The sequence below is a fragment of the Carassius gibelio genome, chromosome A10 (assembly GCF_023724105.1).
Source record: "Carassius gibelio isolate Cgi1373 ecotype wild population from Czech Republic chromosome A10, carGib1.2-hapl.c, whole genome shotgun sequence".
NCBI classification, from domain to species: domain Eukaryota; kingdom Metazoa; phylum Chordata; class Actinopteri; order Cypriniformes; family Cyprinidae; genus Carassius; species Carassius gibelio.
The window spans coordinates 1,735,348-1,755,782 of NC_068380.1; the positions used below are offsets into that span (position 1 = coordinate 1,735,348).

Sequence of the window (20,435 nt, forward strand, 5' to 3'; positions counted from 1 at the left end):
TATCTAATAGTCATATTTTATTTAACTTCAGCTTTATTTCAGTTAACAAAAGTGTAGTTTTATATAGTTTTAGTTTGAGTGGTTGTGAGCACTGTGCCAGACTGCTGCTTCTGAATGTAGGAATCGATCAATTCTGTGACATAAGAGAGCTGTGTGTGTGTGTGTGTGTGTGAGTGTGTGTGTGTAATTGGGTTTTCCTTTCACACCAGTGACAGAGACATTGATCTAATGAAGCTGAAGGTCCAGGTGCCACACCGCGCGGGGTTCTTTCAGGTTCTCTTACGGTCACTGATGCTGAGACGCTGAGACGTATCCCAGGAGAATGCTGGAGGAATTAAAAACACTGCCAGCCATAACTATCAAAAACAAATAACTCATGAGCACTAATTAGATGTGTCGATGTGATATAATCTGTAAAGTGCTTTTCTTACTTTAATTAAGCTAAAATAAAAATATGCAAAGCCTTCAAAATGTTGATAGATATCCCCATGCATCCCCAGCTGAATAATCACGGTGTATTAATACATTTCTTCTGTATTACAAGTTTTCTGAAATGTTACATTTAAATATGAAAATTATGCATTATGTAATTAAATATGCATGAATTTACCTATTTTCTAGAACAGAAATCTGAACCTTGGGTAAAGTTTGGTTCAAGTTTTTTTGTCGAGATTTTTTGCTTTAGGGAATTTTTGGATTCCTTTTTTATCACTCCATAAACCATAACATATCATGTTTTTAGAAAAGGAATATCTTATATAAATTAGATTAATTTAGGTATGCCACAATTCTCAATATGGTGTCAAATGATTTGGTATGGCATCCACGGTTCACTACGTGCTTGTGTTTTTTCCTGTAGTGTCTTGCCTTAATAGTCTTTTATTCTGCCTTTTTTCCTGTCAGGATGGACCATGACTGGCAGCAGAAGAAGTGGTCACAGCAGCAGACACAATGAGGATGAGGATGGTAAGAGGATCTTGGCAGATGTACCTGACCTACAATACACTTTTTGATAAAGAAACTGGAGAGTATAAAGTGTCACACCACCATGGACTCTGTTTGTGTTTTGCTCTGTGTCCAGGTTCAGGTTTGTCTCGTTATCGTCACTATTTATGTTCTGTTCTCCTTGGTCTCATCTCTGTGTAGCTGTTTTTGGATTGCCTGTACCCCTGCTGGCTTTACCCTCTCTGGATTATTAAAGATTATGTTTATTGATCGTCTTCGTGGTTGTTTACACAGCTAGTCATGACATAAAAGGTTAATAATAAGCTAAAAAGTATTTCATTATTTACTGTTGGAATGTTTTTCCATGTGCACTTATGTTAATAATATAATTTTTTTCCCCAATGTTAATATATCACAGAAACACATATAACAAAAAAAGCATTTACAGTTTTGTTCAAAATAATAGCAGTACAATGTGACTAACCAGAATAATCAAGGTTTTTATTATATTTTTTATTGCTACGTGGCAAACAAGTTACCAGTAGGTTCAGTAGATTGTCAGAAAACAAACAAGACCCAGCATTCATGATATGCACGCTCTTAAGGCTGTGCAATTGGACAATTAGTTGAAAGGGGTGTGTTCAAAAAAATAGCAGTGTCTACCTTTGACTGTACAAACTCAAAACTATTTTGTACAAACATTTTTTTTTTCTGGGATTTAGCAATCCTGTGAATCACTAAACTAATATTTAGTTGTACGACCACAGTTTTTTAAAACTGCTTGACATCTGTGTGGCATGGAGTCAACCAACTTGTGGCACCTCTCAGCTGTTATTCCACTCCATGATTCTTTAACAACATTCCACAATTCATTCACATTTCTTGGTTTTGCTTCAGAAACAGCATTTTTGATATCACCCCACAAGTTCTCAATTGGATTAAGGTCTGGAGATTGGGCTGGCCACTCCATAACATTAATTTTGTTGGTTTGGAACCAAGACTTTGCCCGTTTACTAGTGTGTTTTGGGTCATTGTCTTGTTGAAACAACCATTTCAAGGGCATGTCCTCTTCAGCATAGGGCAACATGACCTCTTCAAGTATTTTAACATATGCAAACTGATCCATGATCCCTGGTATGCGATAAATAGGCCCAACACCATAGTAGGAGAAACATGCCCATATCATGATGCTTGCACCTCCATGCTTCACTGTCTTCACTGTGTACTGTGGCTTGAATTCAGAGTTTGGGGGTCGTCTCACAAACTGCCTGTGGCCCTTGGACCCAAAAAGAACAATTTTACTCTCATCAGTCCACAAAATGTTCCTCCATTTCTCTTTAGGCCAGTTGATGTGTTCTTTGGCAAATTGTAACCTCTTCTGCACATGCCTTTTTTTTAACAGAGGGACTTTGCGGGGGATTCTTGAAAATAGATTAGCTTCACACAGACGTCTTCTAACTGTCACAGTACTTACAGGTAACTCCAGACTGTCTTTGATCATCCTGGAGGTGATCATTGGCTGAGCCTTTGCCATTCTGGTTATTCTTCTATCCATTTTGATGGTTGTCTTCCGTTTTCTTCCACGTCTCTCTGGTTTTGCTCTCCATTTTAAGGCATTGGAGATCATTTTAGCTGAACAGCCTATCATTTTTTGCACCTCTTTATAGGTTTTCCCCTCTCTAATCAACTTTTTAATCAAAGTACGCTGTTCTTCTGAACAATGTCTTGAACGACCCATTTTCCTCAGCTTTCAAATGCATGTTCAACAAGTGTTGGCTTCATCCTTAAATAGGGGCCACCTGATTCACACCTGTTTCTTCACAAAATTGATGACCTCAGTGATTGAATGCCACACTGCTATTTTTTTGAACACATCCCTTTCAACTAATTCAACTAATTGCCCAATTGCACAGCCTTAAGAGCGTGCATATCATGAATGCTGGGTCTCATTTGTTTTCTGAGAATCTACTGAACCTACTGGTAACTTGTTTGCCACGTAGCAATAAAAAAATATACGAAAAACCTTGATTATTCTGGTTAGTCACATTGTACTGCTATTATTTTGAACAATACTGTATATGTAACACTTACATATTACATGTAAATAAAAATAAAAGTATAATATACTTTAAATATATTTTTAAATCAGGGTTATTATAGGCGACTACAAACTAACTTCATCAAAAATGTCATTATCATAAAATAAAATATTATATAAAATTTCAGCACCATTTCTCAGTGTAACTTGATGTGCTAAAATACTTAAAAGTGAAATAAAATGAACAAATAAAAATAAATATTTAACAAAAACAATAATTGTATCTCAATTATATTAAAATAACACAAATTTAAATACAATTACTTATCTAAACTTTACTTGTTTATTTATAAATATATAACTTTAATTATCCCATAAACACTATAAAATTGAAACTCACCTATTTATATTCTTGTTTTTAGAGTCCGTCTATATAGATCTCAATAGATTAGTTACAAAATACAGTGATATTTAGTATCACTGAGATTCTGTTGGTTATTTTCTAACCCTTGTGTTGTACTGAACATCCTCTATTGGTGTTCTCATTTAAATGACTAACTTTTTGAAAAGTTTCTTGTGAATCTCTCCTTATGCTATATAATCATGTAATCTTGAATTTGATATTTTTGTCAACTTCTTTTCTTTCAAGTAGCACAGCAGGTTTTGTATTTCTCTCGTTGATATAAGCTTATGCATCTTTGGAGTTCTGGAGTGATCATTTTGGTAATGTTCACTCAAAAACTGAGGTGCATAACCTTGGATCAATGAGGCCTACGATCAGTTAGTTCCATAAAGAAATACAAAACCTGTGAAAGAAAACAAGCTGATAAACGGTTGAATCAAAGATTTGATCATTAATGTGATTCCAGTGCGTGAGCTATAAATAAACCGGTGCATTGTAACCTACTCTGCATTCTACAACCACACGTATTTGTGACCGTTACTTTAGGATTAAAAGGATTACATCTAGAAAAAAACCCAGGTAACACTTTAGTATAGGGTCCAATTCACACCAATAACTTGTTGCTTATTGGCATGTCTATTATTTACATAATGGCTGTTTATTAGTGCTTATAAAGTACATATAATGCATGACATCCATAATCCTACATAATACCCTAAACTTAACAATTACCTTATAAACTATTAATAAGCAGCAAATAAGGAGTTAATTGAGGCAAAAGTCATAGTTAATGGTTAGTTAATAGTGAGAATTGGACCCTAAAATAAAGTGTGACCAAAACCCACATACTAATAATCATGAAGAAAAGAGTAATTCTTTGTAAGATGGTCATGAATGGACTCACAAGCACCGACCTGCACCATTAAACATCAGAGTTCATGCACATGACATTAGATTGTGAACAGGTTTTACACTGGAGCTTCTGTAAATTGACTTTAGCTAAAATATAGTGTCAATGAATTTGATTAAAGCCCTACAGGTCTGCTGATGTTAGATGTTGATTCTGGCATCGTGCATCAGATTAGAATAAGCCACTGTCACATGGTTATTCTAAATTAATCTACCAAACAAATTCTTTTGAAACGTTTTGGGATATCAGCCTGCTTTACGAAGAGATTTATGCATATTTCAGCTAAGATATTTGTCTTCGAAAGAAGATTGTTAAGATAGCCTACTTATCTTTAAACAATAATGTTGATTTGAATCTGACTTCATATGTCACGTTATCGGCTGATGCATGAATCAAGCTGAATTCAGAGCATTCTCAGATCTGAAAGCTCTGGCTTTTGAGATCAGATTCTCGTTTTGATGAGATACATGAATGATGATAGGATAGTTGAAGGCGTCGGGATCCGTACATCTTAATGTCATATTCAGGTTTAATTTCAAGCCGGTCAGCACAGGGTCAGTTTAGCCTGAGCCTCAGGCAAAACATAACACCCAGACTTATACTGTACGTCATACAGTCTAATAGGCTTCTGTTTAAAATGCAGAGAATCAAACCCGTTTGCTCAGGAGGTGTTCAGCTACCGGCTACTATTATTGACCTCTTTTGCATGGACAGTTTTTATTTGCTTACTTTTTCATTCTTAATTGCTTGCAATGTTGCTTGTTGGATGAAAGCATCTGCAGTTTCTTTTCAAAGTTATATGGTTTTGCCATTGCAGTTTATACAACAGGTGAAAAACCTTTAATTTGTACAGTAAATATGAAATTCTAAATATGTATAGAACTATTATAATATCTTAATGATACTAAAATAGCACTGCAGCCTTGATGAGCATAACAGACTTCATTCAAAAACACCAAAATATCTTACCAACCCAAAACTGTAGAATGGTAGTTTACATAGATAACAAGGTCTCTTTTGAGTAAGCATGTATCTAGAAATGCCCTAGCAACCACACAGAACAGCCTAGCAACTGAATAGCAAGAGGTTAAGAAACATCCACATCAACCTAACCTTCTGACATCAAGTTTCTAAATTGAAAAATCTATTTTTTTATTCATAGTATAGTAAAGAGAATACATGAGATGATGTGGAAAATGAAGGAGAGGTCGAATCAGGAACAATTGCAAGCAAGATTCAAACTTCCCTCACTGTAAACTTACTTCTGATGCTTGTTTTGTTTAGTTGCATTGCTCACATATTATATATATGTTACGAATATTACTCTTGCATTTTAAGGTAAATGTATGTATTTGTAGTAGCTTAAGTGTGTGTGTGTGTGTGTGTGTGTGTGTGTGTGTGTGTGACAGTGTCTCCTGCTGCAGGGAGACTACTCCACATCCTCAGAGAGGAAGATGAGCCCACACCCACCCTCTTCACTGAGATGGACACATCGCAGCACGAGGGTGGAGAGATGAAGTGGAAAGAGTCAGTCAGGTAAGACACACACAAACACACACACACACACTGACGCTCTTGTGACATTATTTAACCCTCTGGAGTTTAATGGTATTTTTGGGGCTTGGAGAAGTTTTATGAACTTCTTTTTCTTAAGTTTCTACTTTGCTCTTTTGCCTGTCCTGCCATCTTGATCATGTCACATGTTCTCTGTGTCTGATCTCAGGTCTGCCAAGCCCAAGTCCTCGCTCTGGGTCTAGTTTCCATCGCTCCACTGAGGACCTGCGAGCTTGTGAGAGCGGTGACCTCAGCAAACTGTGTGAGTCTGGCCTTCTGTGTCTTCCTCCTTCCATAGATTTATCCAATTTTTTTTTTTTTTTTTTTTTGTGCAGTACCTTTTAAAAAAACATGATTGCATAAGAAACCCTTTCTTAGCAAAATATGGACTTTTCCAAAACTTCTCAAGCACACGTGACATTTAGGAGTCAAATGTGCCACATTAATTTTATAATCATAAAATTATCATCTGAATATGATAATGAATATGACAGTGATTTGTGATTAATTTGTTGTTATATTTAGCTTTGCCTTTGACAGTGAAATCACATCAACCAGAAATTACATCAATAAACTATTTTAATTGTGAATTATATTTAATTTTTTATAGTTTTCATTTTTATTTTCATTTTAGTTTTAAGTCATACTAATTGGGTAATGTGCTTTTTAGTATCTTTGAAGTATTTCTATTTTTCATTTCCATCTTAGTTTTAGTAATTTTAGTACCTCATATTTAAGTTATTTTAAGCTATTTTAGTTTTAAGCATTTGTTTTTATCATCTACTTTATATTTTGTTGTTTTTATGCCTCTATTTCTATTGATTTACTTGTGTTAGTTTTAGTTAACAATAACAAAACTGATTAAACTGTTAATCAGTTATTCATCTGTGCTTTTCAGATCTTTCTCAGTGCTGCAGTATGAATGATATTTCCGTCACGCTCCGCGCCGACCAGGTACGACATTTTCCATTAGCTTTCCTGACATTTTTTCACATGAACATATTTAAATGCACTGAAAATTTATTTATTGATTAGCAAAGATTACGCAAGATGATTTTAGAAACAAAAGCACTGGGGGGTCTTATTTGTGTGTGTTATGTGACAAATTTATGCAGGGTAATATTTCATATAAGTCACTCGATTGCTGCCAGTAGTTGTTTGTGTCTGTAATGTTTTCTTCATTTTAATGTGAGGCAATAATGAAAAGCAAAATATGAAATACACAGTAAAGCACTTCGTTTTGCCAGAGTATTTTGAGGCCACTGTAGGACTTTATTGTTTGTGAAGGGTTGCTGGTGCCACTGCTCTCGGGCTTGCTAGAGTTCAAAGTGAGCCAATTCTGAGTCCAATACGTTTTTTCTGCTTAATGTTACAGCCTTGGCTCACTTTCATCTGTTCACTATCCTCGACAGGCTTCATTTATGCCTTACAGAAGCATGTGGCAAAATCAAGTGGCATTTGTTTTCATTTTTCATGCTAATCAATTCGAGTTCAGTTAGTTATGAGGAATTGACTTCATGCATCCACTAAAAATCAGGTGCTCCGGGTAGTTAAGTTATTGCAAGAATGTGAAATTAGTTTTAAGCTTTTAAGTGAGAATTAAGTGTCCAAATAATTGTTTGTCATTTAGATTGAATTTGGACAGATTATTGTTCAAATATGTTTTTTGAAACTGCAGCAAATGTTTTAACAAGAGGCAAAACAGGGTCAGAACATAAGAAAAGAGCTTGTTTTTTCATTGCAGAAAGTGAATTGACTCTGAAAGTGGCATTAAAAGATTAAAAGCTGATTTTGACCATAAGCACAGACCATTCCATATGCACATGTTCTTTGAGGCCACCGTTGCCAAACAGCTGTTTTCATTGGATCACGTGGGTGCGTTTGCATGCTCAGTCTTTCTGCTGTGATTGCATAATTTTACTGATCTGCCATTAGAAAAAATGAGGTGCTTTCCATTTCCGTCACATGCAGGCACTTCAGACATTGAAAAGATTGAAGACACTGAAAATGGATCTTATACTGATACTGGAACACAAACTCTTTCCAACATGGCACTTTCATGACCTACACATCTCAGCACTTCAGACCATGTGGACTAATTAAACCCATTCATGCATGATCCCTAACTGTATTGTTATTCCACCCACCAGCTGAAGAATAAGTTCATGAAGAAGATCCCCAGAGATGCCGAGGTGTCTAACGTCCTGATTGGAGAGGTGGATTTTCTAGAAAAGCCGTTTGTGGCCTTCGTACGTCTGTCTCAAGCTGCAACACTAGGAGGTCTTACTGAAGTCCCTGTGCCTACAAGGTCATCATCCCAAAACAGTGCATATGTTTATTGGCTGTTTAAATAGTTTCAGGTCACAGTCTGGCAAAACAACACTTGTTCGATTAATTCATTCACAGCAAATTTTGATTGCACAAGAAGTTATATTCTACATAAAAAAAAAAAAATAATGGTTACACTTTATTTCGATAGTCCACTTTAGACATTGTACTGACTCTAAGTAGCCATTTTTTATTAATATCTTTGATTAATTTTACAGAAAAAGAAAGAATACATTTTAAATGTGCATTTGCATTTAAGTTTTAATCAAAGACTGTGGGTTTTCCAGGTTTCTCTTTGTGCTGTTCAGTCCTGATGGCAAAACCAAATCCTACAATGAGATCGGTCGCGCCATGGCTACACTCATGGTTGACGATGTCAGAGAAAATCTCAGCAGTTCTGAATCTTGAAATTAAGTATCATCACAGATTTTACAAATCTCTCTGTATCTGTCATCATATTTAGCTGTTCAGTGACGTGGCCTATAAAGCCAGAGATCGTGAGGACTTGATTGCTGGGATTGATGAGTTTTTGGATGAGGTGATCATGTTTTTTATTTTGTTTTTTTTCTCGTGCAGGAAGTCTTTTTTTCTCTCTGAATGAGCTGGGGCAGCCGAATGGGAATGCAGGAGGAGGTGCAGCGTCTGCAGAAGAAGAGGACCTGCCAGCTCCTCATGAACTTGGAGAGGAGCTGAAATTCACTGGCTGGTAGCATCCACCAGACCTGCTCAACTTCTAGTTACTGAGTTGACACAATGTCTAATACTCTTTCTATTTGTGTAGATTTTGTGGAGGACTGTGGCTGAACATTAAGCGTAAAGTGCCCTGGTTTCTCAGTGACTTCTTTGAGGGCTTCCACATCCAGTCCATCTCTGCGGTGCTCTTCATTTACCTGGGCTGCATCGCCAATGCAATCACCTTTGGAGGACTGCTGGGGGATGCAAATGACAACTACCAAGTAATTAACCTTGCAGCCACAAATGTTTTCCATGGGCGATGCTTACATCTACAGAGCTGACATAAGACCAATATTCTGTTATATTCAACATGATGCTCAAAACAGCCAAATACGAAGGAGTTAAATGGCCTGGCCAAAACACTGTTATATTATTATTTTATATCATTTCAGAGTAAAAATTTAAGGTTATCATAACAAGTAATTTTATAAGATATAAAATTAAAAGGAATTATTTAGAAATAAAGTTGAAGTTGTGTGATATAAAAATCATGTTGTGATACATAAAAGGTTTTTTGTTTTTCTCTCTGTCTGAGATGGAAACATATGGACAGTGTTGGGCAGTAACGCTTTACTGTAACGCAGTTCCATTTGACAGTAACTAATACTGTAACGCATTACTTTTTAAATAAATTAACTCCGTTACCTTGCCATGTGGTGCATTGTCCGTTACTTTTTTTTTAATTAATTAATTTTGACTGAAGTGCAGCCTAACCTGTTTGCAGCAGCGATGCATTGTATGATTGGTGGATGTCAACCACTGTAAACACGAAGACGCACGGTGGGCATATTTCCGTTTATTCAAGTATGTGTGTCAGTCAATGCGAGAGCAACTGGAGTTTTTCAAAGTGGAAATATGCTCATTATTTCACTTAGTTGAGCATAAAGACAAAAACCTTTTATGTTTTATGTAATGTAAGCTGTGTCTTTCTGGTTCAAATGTCCTATCCTAGCCCACGAATTTCCAATCCGCGCGCTCAGATTTTGTAAACCGTACCCTCGGTTTTTGAATCTGTAGCCTACTCGCGAATTCATAATCTGCACGCACACTTTCGCAATCTGTTCCCATGGATTTGTAAACTGTAGCCTACTCACGGATTCATGCAGCAAGCTCCTACGTGTTAACATACAGTTTTTATGAATATTATCATGTGGAATGGGTCTACAGCAAAGTGTCTTAAGTGATTCTCTGTATGTTTTTCTCATATAGGTGAAACATTGTTGTAACAATGCAGCCTGTCTCTACTGACGCCGGCTTTCAGTCAGCTCCGTAGCATGATAACATAGATTTCATTTTTAAACAGCATATATATATATATGTGTGTGTGTGTGTGTGTGTGTTTCTCGAAACTGATTCTGAATGATTCAGATTGCTTTTAACGGTAATGCATATTTCTGAGTAACTAGCACAACACTGGTGTTGTCATAACGTTCACCTTGGAGATTGAAAATGTTTCTTTTTTGAGATCCCAGCAGCCCAAATTCAGACCCAGAACAATAAAACCCACAGAAGAGGTGGGAGTTCAAAGGATGAATCTTTATATTACCAAACTGCAGGGAGAGGACGAGTAGATATAAATCATGATCTGCAAGATTAACCTCAAACTGATGTGATCCGACCACCTCAGAGAAAACCAGTGTTGAGCTGCTGCAAGAGCTTTTGAAGCACAGCAGCTGGTCAAAGAGTTCTTGTGTGTTCGGAGCGGGATCGCGAATCATTTTAGTCAGCGGCAGGGGTGGTTCTAGGGTGAGTGGAGATCCGGGGCTTAGCCCAGAAAAATCCATGTAAATCCAAAGATTTACCTTATTTAAAATATACAAAAACAATAAAAACAAAACCAAATTTAAAACATTTTATTTAAAGTATTGAGGAAAATACATTTGCTTTTTGCAAACAAAAATTAAGAATTGCAAAACAAATGAAACAGCGCGAAAGCAATGATTTTCCAATACATATTTTCCATGGTCATATCTATTAATTTATTTGCAATGCTGCTTTTATTTTGAGTGTCAGTCTAGTTTTTGCTTGCAATACCATTTTTCCTTTGCGCTTCACTTTTCTGCACGTTAGCTACTCTTTGTGGCACCTTTTTTGACGTGGGGGCGGAGTCAATGGACGGGGGCGTGTACAACATGCCTCCATGGAAGTGACGTCATCGGCCCGAGACGCAGCTCACTGATCCAGGTCCTGTCATGATGAGCAGAGACTTTCGACTGAATCGTTTATTTTTATTCAGTAGCATTAAAACATTCATTTTTTGTTTTATTTACTTTATTAACATGTATGTGTATTAGCAGCATTTGCTCAAGTTAAAGAAGTTGTTAACATGAACATCTGCTGTTTATTTCTCTCGATGTGCACACTTTTATAGCATTATGTGTATTGGGATCGCAAATCATTTGAGTCAGTTCGGGAGTTCATAGCGGGTTCGCGAATCATTTGAGTCAGTTCGGGAGTTCCTAGCGGGATCACGAATCATTTGAGTCGGTTTGAGGATCACGAATCATTTGAGTCAGTTCGGGAGTTCGTAGCGGGATCGCGAATCATTTGAGTCAATTTGGGGATCGCGAATCATTTGAATAAGTTCGGGAGTTCGTAGCGGGAATCGCGAATCATTTGAGTCAATTTGGGGATCGCGCATCATTTGAACAAGTTCGGCAGTTCGTAGCGGGATCGCGAATCATTTGAGTCAGTTTGGGGATCGCAAATTATTTGAAACAGTTCGGGAGTGCGTAGCGGGATCGCGAATCATTTGAGTCATCTGACTCCAGTTTGGGAGTTGGAGCGGGATCGCGAATCATTTGAGTCAGTTTGGGAGTTCCTAGCGGGATCGCGAATCATTTGAGTCAGTTTGAGGATCGCGAATCATTTGAATCAGTTCGGGAGTTCATAGCGGGATCGCGAATCATTTGAGTCAGTTTGGGTTCGTAAATCATAGCTGTATATGGATAGGCATTTGTAACTAATTTATTAGCTAGTTATAATTACATTTTCCACGCTTGTTTAGGTGTGAAATGTGAACTTGTATTTTTTGTTTTAATGATGTGCCTTTTAACAGTATCAAGTATATTCAAAAACTAAACAAATCGTACCTAAAAAGTGCATGCATCTAGGCTAATATAAAGTTACATGATGAAGTCATACTAGTGGTGTGCATTTTGAGTGCGTTCTTTCACTGCATTATACGGTGTATTCAAATGAATTTATGAATGCATCTGAATGATCACAAAATTCAAGATATGAACCCTTTGTGCCAAAATGGTTCTTTCTTGTCATTATAGAACCTTTTTAGCATGAAAGGTTCTTTGGAGTTGAGTAAAGAACCCTATGGTTCTATATAGAACCCCAATGATCCCTTTCTTTTAACAGTTTGTTGTCATAAGCAGGGTTCGTCTAGGGTGAGTGGAGATCCATGTATGTGACTTTTTATTTTAATAAATCAGAAAGATTTACCTAGTTTAAAATATACAAAAACAATAAAAACAAATTTAAAACATTTTATTTAAAGTTTATCCCTTGTATCCTGACACCATATGCTGATGTTGTGTCTCTATCTCACTTTTTTTTTTTTTTTTTTTTTTGTCTCTGTCTCTGTTTTATTTTATTTTCCAATCCTTTTATTTTCCAATCCTGACTGGTTACACTCGTCATGGTAGAACAGGGATAAGAAGCAAACATGAAGCAGTGCACTGACATACTCTTACTCTATAAAGATATACCAGTCAAAGGACTTTATCTCTGTGTTTAAAGCCAAGTATAATTATAAACGCAGGGCTCTATACACTTATATTTTTGAAGGAGGACTTACACAGCACTTACAAATTGCATAAATAATCATAAGAAGGTTAATGTATCAAATATACAATTTGGCTACAGAAATATGAAATTATGAAAAAAAATTAGAATGGTACTTTGCCACTAATGAGTGAGTCGGTCAGTCATTTAATCAATGGATTCGTTAGAAAAAAAAGTGTGTGTGTGTGTGTGTGTGTGTCCTACAGACTGTGCTGCGCAACCGTTAACTGTTCGATGTTCAAAATGTGACGTTAAATCAGACACAATTTAAAACCGAAAAATAAATATAAAAGTTACAGATATCTGAAGTAAGCTGTTGTATCTTGGCATCTTGGCTGGGGGGTTTTACTTCCTTTTTTTTAAGAAGAAGAAGATTAATTTTGAAATATCCATTTTAATTTTCGAATAAATTGATCTAGTAAAATACTACACGCCAACAAACCGCCTGCCTCCAAAAGATCTCACTTCATTGGCTGGATCGTACAGACGCTCATCGATGGTTGGCCAGTTTACATGTCAGTTAAAAGCACTAGACTCAGTGGGCGGTTTTCGTTGGGTGTGAATGAAAACGTGTACTTACTTGGGTAAATTTACAGACACTGTGGACTTGAGTCAAGAGATATTTATTTATTTATTTAAATTATAATATAAATTACTTTATTGGGAATGAAAACTCATTGATGGCATGGTGGTAATAAAAACATTCGGGGCTTTACTGAAAACATTCGGGGCTCCAGCCCCCTTAGCCCACACCTAACGCCGCCCCTGGTCAGCGGCATCGCAAATCATTTGATTTTGGGATTTCGGAGCGGGTTCGCAAATCATTTGAGTCAGTTTGGGATCGCGAATCATTTGTATCAGTTCGGGAGTTCGGAGTGGGTTCGCGAATCATTTGAACCAGTTTCGGGAATTCGGAGCGGGTTCGCGAATCATTTGAGTAATTTTGGGAGTTCGGAGTGTGAATCATTTGAGTCAGTTCGCGGGTTCGTAGCTGGTTCGCGAATTATTTGAGTCAGTTTGGAAGTTTGGAGCAGGTTAGCGAATCATTTTAGTCAGTTTGTGGTTCGCGAATCATTTAAGTCAGTTCGGGAGTTCGTAGCGGGTTCGCGAATCATTTGAGTCAGTTCGGGAGTTCGGAGCGGGATCGCGAATCATTTGAGTCAGTTTGGGAGTTCGGAGTGTGAATCATTTGAGTCAGTTCGGGATTTCGGAGCGGGTTCGCGAATCATTTGAGTCAATTTGGGGATCGCGAATCATTTGAATCAGATCGTGAGTTCGTAGCAGGTTCGCGAATCATTTGAGTCAATTCGGGAGTTAGGAGCGGGATCGCGAATCATTTGAGTCAGTTTGGGAGTTCGGAGTGTGAATCATTTGAGTCAGTTCGGGATTTCGGAGCGGGTTCGCGAAATCATTTGAGTCAGTTTGGGGATCGCGAATCATTTGAAACAGATCGTGAGTTGAGAGAGGGTTAGCGAATCATTTGAGTCAGTTCGGGAGTTCGGAGCGCGTTTTCAAATCACGACTATATATAGGCTATATAACATTTTTAAAAGTAGGCATGGTTTATAGTAATATTAATAAATTATAATCATTTATAATACCAATATTTTATTTAAATAATAATAATAATAATAGGAATAAGAATAACTTTTGAATTAAAAATATTATTGATAATAATCATGTTTTGCTGAAAATATATTTTAAATCTAGCCAAAATTTTGTCATATTAATTAATTTGAATCGATATTACTGTTTCTATCTGAATTTTCTGAAGTCCCAAAATATGAACATGAGATCATACAATATAACAATTACATTAAAATATTCATTTAAAAGAATTCCATCTGAAAACACACAAATGAAAATCAAAATGCATTTGAAAAATTACATTGACTTCTAAAAGTCATAAGAACGTCTCAGAAAGGCTTGAAGGCATCAAACATGTTATTTCTTCAAATCTAAACTTTTTCTCATGATCATATAATAACATGATCTCAGTGTCATCCGCTGGTCACTGCTGTGCTTCCATCAGTGTTGTTGTGTCTGTGTAGCCGACGCGGCCAGATCACGGATGGATCATTATGCCTTTTGGGAAGAACCCGTGGTGGATGTGCCTGGCCAGTTTTATACCTGCTCTTCTGGTCACCACCCTCATCTTCATGGACAGCAGATCACAGCTGTCATCATCAGCTGAAAAGAGAACAAACTAAAGGTTTTAGTGTCACACTCTGCAGCAGCACTCATTCTCACACAAAACACCCTGGCAACTGCATATAAAAAACGTTTATGTTTGTGTTTTGAAGAAAAAAAAGATAAATTTTCATTCAAGTAATGCCGCACTGCAAAAATAAAAAAATTAAAATCAGAAAGATCTTAAATATGCTTTTTTAAAATAGATTTTAATAGAAAAGCCTTGAGGACCCTTCACAATACTGGAGAGCTTGAATAGGTTATATGCATGCTGTTCAGTGTAGCACTGTCACATTTCTTCTTCCCGTTTTACCTGAGCAGAAAGGTTGTGGTTATCATCTGAACCTGTTCTGGGTGGATCCTCATGGCCGTCTGCTCCTTCATGGGTTTGCCGTGGTATGTAGCAGCCACAGTTATTTCCATCGCCCACATCGACTCTCTGAAGATGGAGAGCGAGTCCAGCGCTCCAGGAGAGGGTGTGCGGTAAGTCAAAACCAGACTTTTGTGTAGGATTTAGCACAAGTATTTTGTCATGTCGTTGTGAGGAGCATTATGTTTGTGTTTAATGCAGGGAACAGAGACTCACAGGTATACTGGTGTTCGTCCTCACTGGAGTCTCTGTCTTCCTCGCACCAATACTGCAGGTTATCTGAACACTTCTACTGTATTGGAATCAAATCATGCTCATACTTTGCATTCCAGAAACTAACATGTTGTGTATTTCTGCACAGTACATCCCTATGCCTGTGTTGTATGGTGTGTTCCTGTATATGGGCGTCTCTTCTCTCCATGGCATTCAGGTAAATCTGTAGTTTAGATTTAGATTCAGATTTTCCAAAAATGCTGAAAATTACTCACCCTCAGGCCTTCCAAGATGTAGATGAGTTTGTTTCTTCATCAGATTTGGAGAAATGTAGCATTGCATCACTTGCTCATCAAATGGTTCCTTTGCAGTGAATGGGTGCCGTCAGAATGAGAGTCCAAACAGCTGATAAAAACACCACAATAAACCACACCACTCCAGTCCATCAAATTATGTCTTGTGAAGCTAAACAAATCCATCATTGGGATGTTTTTAATTTCATACTATTGCTTCTGGCTAAAATATTAGTTTACTATCCATAATATTGCTTTCTCCAGTGAAAAAGGAGTGAAATATGCACCGCGAAACCAGTTCAAAACAGCCCTAAACATAAATGTGGGTGGATTTTGATGTGAGACATGGGCTTTCTCACTGGAGGAGGCATTATTATTGTTTATGAACTCATCTTTTGGCCAGAAGCAACAGTTTAAAGTAAAAAATGTCTTAATGATGAGTTTGTTTCTTAATCATATAAACATGCAGCTTTTCACTTCACAAGAAATTAACTGATGAACTGGAGTGGTGTGGATTACGTTTGGGTTATTGTGATGTTTTTATTAGATGTTTGGACTCTCATTCTGACGGCACCCATTCACTGCAAAGGAACCACTGGTGAGCAAGAGATGCAGTGCTACATTTCTCCAAATCTGTTCTGATGAAGAAACGAACTCATCTATAGCTTAGATGACCCAAGGGTGAGGAAATGTTCAGCAAATTATAATTTTTACTTACAGTGGTTCTCTCAAAAATAAAAATAAAATCCATAATTTACTCACCTTCATGATTCTATTTGAAGCATAAAATGAGAATATCTGAGTTGCTAATTTCCATACAACAAAGATGGATGATGATTTAACTTCTCAAGCTCCAAAAGGCCTTAAAAGTAGTTTTGCACTATATACCAACTCTTTTTGTGAGAGAAAGAAAATAATACAGAGTTGGAACTATTATATAAATATATTTCCTTTGGTAGATTTCACCAGACTTTCCTGTTTTGTTCAGTTTTGGGAGAGGATGAAGCTGTTCCTCATGCCAGCCAAGCATCAGCCTGATTTGGTCTTCCTGTGGCACGTCCCCCTGCGGCACGTGCATCTCTTCACTCTGGTGCAGATCACCTGTTTGGCCGTCCTCTGGATCCTCAAGTCCACTGTGGTCGCCATCCTTTTCCCTGTCATGGTGCGAGTTCTGCTACTCTGGGCCAATCATTAGAAATGTGTTTCAAATCAAAACTGAAGGGGTATAGAAGTAAATCTTATTAAGAAATGGATAGGTCATATTCCAAAAACTAAAATAAATGTTTAAAATATGCTTAATTTTTATGAACATTTCCAAAGTGCAAAGAAAAAATTAAAAAAAAAAAAAAATAGTAAAGATCTTAAAATAGGCTTTATTGCAAATGCAAAATATAAAAATTTTATTCTGAAAAAATTATTATGAAGATAATGTCATATACTTTAAAAAAAGTCTAAAAGATCTTAAATTGGCCTTATTTTATTTAATATTCTTTTTATTGTATTTTACATCTTAACAGTTATAAAATATGCTTTATTTTCTCAATACATAATATTTTATTTTATTTAGAAAGTAAAAAAAAAAAAAAAGTTGAAATATGCTCTTCATGAAAGAAATACCATACTGCAAAAAAAGTAAAAGATCTTAAAATAGGCTATATTTTCTCTATGCCTAATATTTATTTTACATTTATTGTTGTTTTTGTTTTTTAATGTGGGCTAAAATATAACCTGGATTTTTTTTATCAGATCCACTCGTACAGTATGTGATTCTCAGACCATAATTTGTATTTGGATATACAAATTATATACCGTTTGTTTGCCCTATTGTCATGTGACCATTTCCTCTGTCAGATTCTGGGCCTGATGGTTGTGAGGAAGACTCTGGACCTGATCTTCTCGCAGCATGATCTGGCCTGGCTGGATGACATCCTGCTCGACAAGGACAAGAAGAAAAAGGAAGAGAAGAAGAAAGCCAAGTCAGAGGAACACAACAACGGCGATGAAGAGGTAAGAACAACCATCATTAGATGTGTGAGATGACAGAACACTAATACGCTCTTGAAGACACAGAAATTCTTGTGATGTTTGAGTGTGTAGTGATTTAATCTTTGACGCTTTCTCTTTTAATGCCACAGTGTTGCTGAAAAGCACTGTATAGCATTATTTATTATGTCCCTCCTAATAACTAGAGTTGTCAAGTTGGTTGTAATGTCTCTGTTTCCTCAGTGTGTAATTTTTAGATTAGATTAGATTCAACTTTATTGTCACTGCACATGTAGGTACAAGGCAACGAAATGCAGTTAGCATCTAACCAGAAGTGCAATAAGCAGTAAGTACAGAATAAAGGTCTATAATATGTACAATAACTATACAGGTAAGTATTATGGACATAATTTACAGATATTAAATACTATAAGCACGATATACAGATAGGTGTACTATGAACATACTATACAGATGGGCTATGTAAAAGTGTATGTACACTATAGGCAGAACTATGAACATAATTTACAGTATTGCAATGGACAGTAAAGTGCATAGAAAAAAAAATATTTCAATGTGCAAATGGATTATACATTGTTCCTGGATGAACAGGCAGTAGTGCAAGTAATAACAAGTTACTTTTTGCTTGTTGTGAGTAAATAAATAAATCAGAGTGTTGAAGAGGGGGAGGAGTCTATGTGTGGTGTGGGGGGAGTTGAGGTGTGTCAGAGGGCAGAGTTCAGCAAGGAGACAGCTTTAGGGAAAAAGCTGTTCCTGAATCTTGTGGTCCTTGTCCGGAGGCTCCTGAAACGCCTTCCGGAGGGGAGGAGGTTAAACAGTTCGTGGTCAGGGTGAGAGGAGTCCTTGAGAATGCTGCGAGCTCGACGTAGACAGCGTTTCCTCTGGATGTCCTCAAGAGCAGGAAGCGGTGTCCCTGTGATGCGCTGGGCAGTTTTCACCACCCTCTGCAGTGCCTTGCGGTCAGCCACTGAGCAGTTCCCATACCAGACTGTGACTGAATTTGTGGTCATTTGTAGAGTTGAATATTGTTTTGCATGTAATATTTGCAACAAAGTGCATGATTTAAATCATAATACCTCTCATTATTCATCTGATGTAAGCACATTAAGTCAAAGTACCTTGGTTTTTGGTGAGAACCAACCAACCAAGTTCATTTTGGACTCTGGGAACTTGTCCTTAGAAACCATACACTACTGTTCAGAAGTGCCTTTTTTAAGTGAGTTTAGATTTCTAATGTTTTTTATTTTAATTAAAAATTTTCTATTATGTTTTTATATTTCTATTATATAGTTTATATTATATATTCTGTATTCTATTATAAATGTTAAATTTTTTAAAATAAGTAAATATGTAAAATACATATTATATATTTTATTTTATTTATGTATGTGTGTGTGTGTGTATATATTGTTAACAAAAAATATAAACTCCAGTTAGTGTCACATGATCCTTCAGAAATCAGTCTAATATGATTTGCTGCTCAAGAAATATTTCCTATTATTATCGTGTGCTGCTTAATTTTTTTGTGGAAACCGTAATACAGTGATTTTTTTTCAGGATTCTTTAATGAATAGAAAGTTCAAAAGAACATGTATCTATACTTTCACTTCTGATCAATTTTATTGAAGGTGTCCTTGCTGATTAAAAGTATTAATTTAATTAATAAATAAATAACACTGTAGTGTACATGCATGCATATTATCTGTTGCATCTGTGTCATCTTCTCCCAGTCAAACTGTCCCAAAGCCTCCCTCCCGACACTGAAGATTCCTCTGAAGCCAGGGAGTCCGTCATGTTGTCCAAACCCTCCTAATTCTGACCCCTCGGCCTAACTGTGAGTACTGGGACGTAAGCAAATGACAGTTTTATGTGGTTTAAACTTTAAACTAATCTTTACACATATATATGTTCATTTTTCTTTCTTATTCATGTCTGAGTATCACCCTTATTATTGGGCCCTGGCGAACTGAACCTGGATCTGGACAGATTGACACCCCTTGCATGAACCTGAAGCATCCGGCTGATCAAACACACAAACCATGTTTGTCCTCACGCTTACGATGAGATACAATCTGAGTCACAAGCACAGCATCACTGGCCCTTTCCCAAACACACGAGGCTCACAGATGTATGATATTTTTGTGTACTTTACCAACGCAGCCAGTGACGCACGATTCCAAACCCACATTGACCATATTGTGCTTGAGTCATTCAGACCTTGGATTTTACTCAAGATCCTTAATTTAGATCTAGCTGAGCTGTGCCAGTGTGAACGACTGAGCTCATACACACAAACACACAGCAAGTGTTAAGATCAGCACATGAGATTCATGAGAAGACCTAGAAAGACTACAATAAGAAGCGGAAGAGGTTTAAACTAAGTTTATGATTTTATTATAGCATTGTATAAATATTGGAACTGTATGATATTATGTATGGATTTCATAAAATCTTATGCATTACAAACATTAAAATATTTGTGACTAACTGAAAACATTAAATCATGTTTTGATCTTTTATATATAAATATACTGGTACAAATTATAGGTGAAATTATTCAAATGTTTAGCGGGAAGATATTCTAAGTATAATAAGCAAATTGTATGTATAGATTACATAATAAATTATGTATTAAAAACGTATTTCCTAAATCTTAC

General features: G+C 36.6%; 1 pseudogene; it reads left to right on the forward strand.

Moving 5' to 3' along the window:
* The first annotated feature begins 911 nt into the window (after positions 1–911).
* LOC128020596 (electrogenic sodium bicarbonate cotransporter 4-like) lies at positions 912–20,433 on the forward strand (annotated as a pseudogene).
* Positions 20,434–20,435: the final 2 nt, after the last annotated feature.